Source organism: Pongo abelii, chromosome 1 (assembly GCF_028885655.2).
Source record: "Pongo abelii isolate AG06213 chromosome 1, NHGRI_mPonAbe1-v2.0_pri, whole genome shotgun sequence".
In the NCBI taxonomy this organism is placed as follows: domain Eukaryota; kingdom Metazoa; phylum Chordata; class Mammalia; order Primates; family Hominidae; genus Pongo; species Pongo abelii.
The window spans coordinates 60,670,115-60,676,971 of record NC_071985.2 but is presented as its reverse complement, the minus strand read 5'-3'; the positions used below and the strand labels follow the sequence as shown (position 1 = coordinate 60,676,971).

Genomic DNA, 6,857 nt, shown 5'->3' with positions numbered 1-6,857 from the left:
CTACTTATACTTTTCTCAGCTCAATATAAAAATTTTAAAAACTTGATGTAAAACCCATCTTCACTCCTGCGAGCCTTAAAGGCCAGTTACGGTGACAATCTGTGAGTTATTTAATCACATCTAGTCTGAATAGAACAAAAAATGATTTCTTTTTTTCCATTCTTCTTTTTTTTAATGAGTATAGGGGACTTTATTGATGGTCAGAACAAGGCAGGGTTACCAAAGCTCCTCCCCCCTCTTCAGGGAGTCTGCATGAAAACTGTGAGGAGAGGAAATTCTCAGTATGGTGTGGGCTGAGTGGAGCAGGGACTCCTCAGCAGCTAAGGGCCTCTCTCTTCCTCTTTTAGTCTCATTGAGGCTGATGGTATGGAGGCCTACTCCTTGGAGGTCATGTTGACCACAAGGTCCACCACTCTGTTGCTGTAGCCAAATCTATCAATGCCAGCCCCAGCATCAATGGTGGAAGAGTGGGTGTCACTGTTAAAGTCAGACAAGACAGCCTGGTGCTCAGTGTAGCCCAGGATGGTCTTGAGGGATTTTCCAGTGCCTGCTTCACCACCTTCTTGATGTTATCATATTTGGCAGGTTTCTCCAAATGGCAGGTTAGGTCCATGAGTGAGATGTTGGCAGTGGGAACACAGGAGGCCATACCAGTGAGGTTTGACCTTGACCACAGCCTTGGAAGCACAAGTAGATGCTGGGATGATGTTTTGGAGAGCCCTGTGGCCATCATGTGACAGTCTCCCAAAGGCGGCATCCATATCTTCTATGTGGCACTGATGGCATATACTGTGGTCATGAGTCCCTCCATGATGCTGAAGTTGCCGTGGATGACCTTGGCCAGAGGACCTAAGAAGTTGGTGGCCCAAAAGGCATTGCTGACCATCTTGAGGCTGTTTTCATACTTCTCATGGTTCATGCCCATCATGAACATAGGGATGTCACCAGAGGGGGCAGAGATAATGACCCGTTTGGCTCCCCCATTAAGTGAGTCATAGCCTTCTCCACAATAGTGAAGATGTCACTGGACTCCACAACATAATTAGCATAAACATCAGTCCATTTTATTTTGGCGTGATCTTGCTCTTGGAAGATGGTAGTGGGATTCCCTTTAATGACAAGCTTCCTTTTCTCAGCCTTGACAGTGACATGAAAGCTGCCATGGGTGGAATCAAACAAGAACACTTAGACCATGCAGTTGAAGTCAATGAAGGGGTCATTGATGGTGACAATATCTCTTTCACTAGAGTTAAAAGGAGGCCTGGTGACCAGGTCCTCAATATGGCCAAATTTGTTTACTTCAGCCTTCACTTTCATTATGGTGTTTCATGGATGCAGCTGGTGCTGCATGAGATGTGGCTGTCTGTCGAATGAGAGGAGCAGAGAGCCAAAATAACTTCATATGTAACATCTATTAATAATTAAAGTAAAAATACAATTACATATAGTATTTTATTTAGAAAAGGAAAATGTCATTCAGGTTTGTTGAATTACATCATCCTATGGTGAGGGTAACTAAGATAGTAGATATCCACAAAGAAGTCTTATCATTCTATTATGAATATATATAATCTACATTCTCTATAAGATGAGGCACCAAAACCCTTTATAAATCTGAACTACATCAGTGATACAAGTAAAAACAACATTTTTCCCTTTCAATCAAACAAACTAAAAAAGTATTTCTTTCAGCACAATTTTGTCAGTTTTTTTTTCTTTTTTCTTTTGTTTTGAGACAGAGTCTCACTCTGTCACCCAGGCTGGAGCACAATGGAGCGATTCCAGCCCACTGCAACCTCCGCCTCCCTGGTTCAAGTGATTCTCCTGCCTCAGCCTCCCAAGTAGCTGGGATTACAGGTGCGCACCATCACACACAGCAATTTTATATTTTTAGTAGAGATGAGGTTTCACCATGTTAACCAGGCTGATTTTGAACTCCTGGCCTCAGGTGATCTGCCCGCCTTGGCCTCCCAAAGTGCTGGGATTACAGGCGTGAGCCACTGAGCCTGACCAAAAAATTTTTATTGACACTTACGGTTCTACTATATTCCTGGAAAAATATACCTATTATTTTGTTGTTGTTACTAATTTTGTAGAGAGCTTCAAAAAGTTGCATTTTTTTTTTTGCCATTCTTTTGTCAAGAATATCTTATTTAAAATTTCTGGGCTGCTTGGACTTCCTGAGAAGAATGACCACTTCTGGTGTTTCTTCACAAATGAGAGGAAGAGATCGAAGACTCTGAAGTAAAGAAAGAAATGGAACAGATGAAGGCAAGGCATTGGATAATTACAGGGTGCTATTACATTGAAATTACAGTACTAACACTAGTTAATACAAGTAATACATAGTTGGTCTCTATATAATCAGATCTTTTTTTTTAACCTGTTCAAACTTTATTAAATGCCTTGGGAAAATATATTATGCATATTATTGCATGTAAATATTAAATGCAATATATATCTATAAGGTTTTTAAGAGTAAAACTGCATAAACTATAAGTATTATAATTACTTTTTATTAGTATAGGCTATACGTATACCCTTTCAGAAATTTTTAATTTTAGAGCACAATATTTTTAATTCCTAACCAGCTCATGCTATGACATAGCTTTGATATTAATACCCTCCAAATCTCATGTTGAAATTTGATCTGCAATGTTGGAGGGAATGCTTAATGGGAGGTGTTTGGATCATGAGGCCAGATCTTGCATGAATGTCTTGGTGATATCCTTGAAGTAATGAGTGAGTCCTTGCTCTACTATTAGGTTCTGTGAGAACTGATTTTTAAAAAGAGCTTGGCATCTCCCTACCCTCTCTCTTGCCTCCCCTCTTGTCATGTGATCTCTGTACACATTAACTCCCCTTTGCCTTCTGTCATGAGTGGAAGCATCCTGAGGCCCTCACCGGAGCTATGCTTCTTGTACAGCATGGAAAACTGTAAGACAGGACAGGTGCAGTGGCTTACACCTGTAATCCCAGCACTTTGGGCAGATCACTTGAGATCAGGAGTTTGAGACCAGCCTGCCCAGCATGGTGAAACCCTCTCTCTACTAAAATCAGCTGGATGTGGTGGCACACACCTGTAATCACAGCTACTCAGCAGGTAGACTCAAGAATTACTTGAACCTGGGAGGTGGAGGTTGCAGTGAGCTGAGATCGTGCCACTGCACTCCAGCCTGAGTGGCAGAGTGAGGCTCTGTCAAAACAACAACAACGATCACAACAACAACAAAAACAAACAAAAAACAAACAAAAAACAAACAAAAAAGAACTGTGAGTCAAATAAATCGCTTTCCTTTATAAATTGATTAATTGCCCAGGTATTCCTTTATAACAACACAGAGTCAGACAAGTTACTTCACATATTATAAGCACCACTGACATGTGGAAAGGTTATAATTTTGATGCAAATATTAAAAAGATTTTTAGGAAAATTTGCAAATCTCAAACTGTGTCAGAAACATTAGTAATCCACTATTACAATAAAACAGAAATCACAGATAGATTATATGATTATAAATATCTAGATTGATTTCATTCTTGGATCAAATTTTACTGTTCTATTTAAAACATAAATTTATCATTGGAAACATATTCTTTTCTATAAGAAAACTAGAATGGTTTACTAATATATTTTGGGGGCATATTTGATATTTACTAATAAAGGTTCTCTGTGAAGTAACGTGATATTAGATTATTTTTATAGCAAACTCTGTTTTTAACTTCTCAACAAATTGCATAAGCTAGCCCTGAGGAAAAATTTTAAAAATTCTGTCCATTTGGATTTTTCACCCTTATTTATCTCCTAAATACATATTTTTCCTTGAGTATCAAGAGTCTTAAAATTTTTACTACTAAAATATTTTTTGCTAAAGTAATTATAAATAAATACAAATTTGTTTAAGGGCTAGAAATATTTTATGTTAAGAATTATTATATATCATTAGTTCCTTCTATTATATTAAATATATTTGCATAAGTATATAAAAGAAATAATGAGGAAAAAATAGGTAGAAAGCATTGAGTGCAGCCGTGTATTTAATTCAAGGATATTACTATGGCTCTTACAAATCCAAATGGGAAATATTAAGTAAAGAAACACCACCTGTGCATAGAAAACAATTTCAATAATTAAAGTCAATTACTTTTCCCTATGATTACAAGTGTTTTGTTGTTGTTGTTTTTGGTTTTACAAAATATGTTAAGATAACCAAAGAAACTTTTTAAAAAGTCTCAGCAGTTATGTTTTTAACTCAAGGATAATGAATAAAACAATTTTTAGTTTATGTTCTAAGCAATGAAACAGTCTAACAGTTGAATCACATTAATTACAGAGTTGCTGGATTAAAAAAAAAAGTATAATTGAAATCACTACTTTTCTCCCAATTTTACTTGTTTGAAATGTATAGAATAGGGAAGTTTTAAAATAATATGGCTTTAAAGTCCTCAAAAATAGGGTTAATAACATTCAATTTAATGTATTTTCTTAATCATATTTATAATTAACATGTATCCTTTTGGGCCCATAATTTCATTACTGTATAATTTTTGACCAATCATATTGTCTACTCTTGAGTCATCTCATTTGGGAAGTAATTTGGACCAACAGCAGAGGTTCATACCTTGGGGTACTGAGCCTGACTGCTGCTGTACAGGTAATTTATGAACTCATGTATAACTTCACCAATGTGTGTGTGTGTGTTCCTCATTACCTTGTGTAATTTATGGGGACCTGTCTAACACACACTTAGTCGAGTTTATATTCCATACAACACAATCACATAATGCTCAGTTTTAGGTATTGTTTTAAATTCCTTCAAATGTTCTTGTGATCTCAGCTGGCATTCTTCTTCCTAGAATTAAACAAACAAACAAAAATCATGTGACCAAATAAATACACATTTAAGTAACCAAAAATTACACAGATTTGTTTAAATGGAAATAAAACATCTAGAGAAAATGTTTTTCAAATGTATTTATTTTAAAATGACATCTAAAATTGTATTTATTGTGTGCAAAGTTATGTTTTGCAGTATAAATATATTGTGGAATTGTTGAATATAGTTAATTGAAAAGTGTACCCACACAGTTAAAATTTTTGTGGTTAGGTTCCTAGGTATTTTATTCTCTTTGAAGCAATTGTGAATGGGAGTTCACTCATGATTTGTCTCTGTTTGTCTGTTTTTGGTGTATAGGAATGCTTGTGATTTTTGCACATTCATTTTGTATTCTGAGATCTGCGAAGCTGCTTATCAGCTTAAGGAGATTTTGGGCTGAGACAATGGGGTTTTCTAAATATACTATCATGTCATCTGCAAACAGAGACAATTTGACTTCCTCTTTTCCTAATTGAATACTCATTATTTCTTTCTCCTGCCTGATTGCCCTGGCCAGAACTTCCAATACTATGTTGAATAGGAGTGGTGAGAGAGAGCATCCCTGTCTTGTGCCAGTTTTCAAAGGGAATACTTCCAGTTTTTGCCCATTCCTCAAGGATCTAGAACTAGAAATACCATTTGACCCAGCCATCCCATTACTGTGTATATACCCAAAGGATTATAAATCATGCTGCTATAAAGACACATGCACACCTATGTTTATTGCGACACTATTCACAATAGCAAAGACTTGGAAACAACCCAAATTGTCCATCAATGATAGACTGGATTAAGAAAATGTGGCACATATACACCATGGAATACTATGCAGCCATAAAAAAAATGAGTTCATGTCCTTTGTAGGGACATGGATGAAGCTAGAAACCATCATTCTGAGCAAACTATCGCAAGGACAGAAAACCAAACACCACATGTTCTCACTCATAGGTTGGAATCAAACAATGAGAGCATTTGGACACAGGGTGGGGAACATCACACACCAGGGCCTGTCGTGGGGTGGGTGGAGGGGGGAGGATAGCATTCGGAGATATACCTAATGTAAATGCCAAGTTAATGGGTGCAGCACACCAACATGGCACATGTATATATATGTAACAAACCTACACGTTGTGCACATGTACCCTAGAATCTGAAAGTATAATTTAAAAAAAGGCAAAAAAATTTTGTGGTTAGGAAAATTAACATCACTCTCTTAGCATTTTTCAGTGTGCAATATATTGTCATTAACTATAATCACCATTCTGCACAGTAGATCTTGCCAACCTATTACTCCTATCTAACTGTAAATATGTACCAATTACCAAAATCTACTCAATCCCCACTCCTCCCTACTTATTGAAGCCTCTAGTAAACAAAGTTATAATCTCTGTTTGTATAAAGTCAACTTTTTAAGATTCTTCATATAAGTGGGATCCTGCAGTATTTTTCTTTTTGTTCCTGGCTTATTTCATTTAACAAAAGTTTTCCAGGTTCATCCATGTTGTCACAAATGACAGAATTTCCGTATTTTTTATGTCTAATCATTATGCTGAGGAGAGAGTTCAAGCCCCATGTTTATTGCAGTAGATAAGATACATAATCAACATAAGTGTCCCTCAAAGGATAAATGGACAAAAAATGAGGCATATACATATCTATGCACATACAATTGAACACTAATAAGCTATAAAAAAAGAAAAAATTCTATAGGAACTTAAATAGTAATATTGTATAAAGGCATCTTTTGTTGGAGAACATTCAAATGCTTGCCTTTTTAAGGAGGATTTTCAGTCTGGAGGATTTTCACGTAGCCATATACATTAAATATATATGGGAGTTTAGTATAAGCAAAATTTTCTGTAAACCTAATGTCAGGTGATGTGAAATCCAGATGAAGCTCAGTTTTCAATATCTCAATCACAGTAATACAGAAAAAGAAAACTATTCAAACTTGGAAAGAAACACAGTAGTATATTAATG

The 6,857-nt window shown here is 36.2% G+C and overlaps 1 pseudogene; it reads right to left on the bottom strand.

Moving 5' to 3' along the window:
- Window positions 1-374: 374 nt before the first annotated feature.
- Window positions 375-1,317, bottom strand: LOC100456710 (glyceraldehyde-3-phosphate dehydrogenase-like; annotated as a pseudogene).
- Window positions 1,318-6,857: the final 5,540 nt, after the last annotated feature.